At 37.6% G+C, this 1437-nt stretch overlaps 1 non-coding gene across 1 annotated transcript; it reads right to left on the bottom strand.

Annotated features, from left to right (window-relative positions):
* Window positions 1–493: 493 nt before the first annotated feature.
* LOC118633695 lies at window positions 494–599 on the bottom strand. Its single transcript, XR_004960239.1, has one exon. It is a non-coding gene; the product is annotated as a U6 spliceosomal RNA (small nuclear RNA).
* Window positions 600–1437: the final 838 nt, after the last annotated feature.

A 1437-nucleotide genomic window follows, 5' to 3' on the forward strand; every position in this document is an offset into this window, starting at 1 on the left:
GATCCCTTTTATTTTTTCTTCCTGTCTGATTGCTGTGGCTAAGACTTCCAGTACTATGTTAAATAAGAGTGGTGAAAGTGGGCATCCTTGCCTTGTTCCTGTTCTTAAGGAAAATGTTTTTAGTTTTTGCCCATTGAGTATGATGTTGGCTGTAGGTCTTTCATATATGGCTTTTATTATGTCGAGATATGATCCCTCTATTCCCACATTGCTGAGCGTTTTTTACCAGAAATGGATGCTGGATTTTGTCGAAGGCTTTTTCGGCATCTATTGATATGATCATGTGGTTTTTGTTCTTCATTTTATTTATGTGGTGGTGTATCACGTTTATTGATTTGCAAATATTGTACCAGCCTTGCATCCCTGGGATGAATCCCACTTGGTCATGGTGGATAATTTTTTTGGTGTATTGCTGGATCCGATTTGCTAGTATTTTGTTGAGGATTTTGGCATCTATGTTCATCAGGGATATTGGCCTGTAGTTTTCTTTGTAAAAAATATGTAATGCTTCACGAATTTGCATGTCATCCTTGCTCAGGGGCCATGCTAATCTTCTCTGATCGTTCCAGTTTTAGTATATGTGCTGCCAAAGCGACCACTATTAGGGATGTTTTCACTGCAGGTAACAAAACACCCAAATAACAATGATCTATTTTTCTTACATAACAAAAGATTCAAAGGAAGCAGCCTAGTGTAGACTCACCACACTTTTGTTCTATTTCTGTTCTGCTCTGCTTAGCTTTTTGTCTTGTCACCTCATGGTTACAAAATGGCTGCTACAGCCCCAGATATCATGTCTCTGTTGAAGGCAGGATAAAGAGAGGAAAGGCAATATATATATATATTTTTAAATCAGGAAAGCAGACTTCTGTTGAAATCTCAATAGCCAGAACTAGATCACATGTCTGTAGATCTCTAAGGGAGGCTGAAAAAGTAAGTATCTAGTTTTTCTAGACTTTTCTAGTAGGGGAAGTTAAGAAAGAAGAGTATTGGTGGTGGGTTTTGGGTTAATCAGTCTGCGACACAGGGGCTGTTTCTGAGCATTTTAAAAGAGTTGATCTATAGAGGTAACATATTTGAAAGAGCTTTATAAACCAAAAAATTCTGTGTAAATTTGAGGTATATAATTTATTAGAAGCAATTCTGTGTTTCTCAGCAGATCAAATATGTAGTTTTATTGCTACTCCCTGGGCAACTGCTTTGCTAATTGGCCACCTCTGTTCAGAAAGACATTGTTAAAAAGCTTTTTTTAAAAAAAATTAGAAATAGCTTTTTCACAACCAGTGACCAAATTACTTGTTTATACCCTGTTTTGATATTTTAGCTATCTACCAGTGGGGTGTCAGAGAAACAGCATTAGGCATGGGGTTCAAAGACCTGAGTTTATTTCTTAGCTCTGCTACCTGACCACAAGGAATGCAATTCTCCAGGCCTCGG

The sequence above is a fragment of the Molossus molossus genome, unplaced genomic scaffold, assembly GCF_014108415.1.
Source record: "Molossus molossus isolate mMolMol1 unplaced genomic scaffold, mMolMol1.p scaffold_m16_p_18, whole genome shotgun sequence".
In the NCBI taxonomy this organism is placed as follows: domain Eukaryota; kingdom Metazoa; phylum Chordata; class Mammalia; order Chiroptera; family Molossidae; genus Molossus; species Molossus molossus.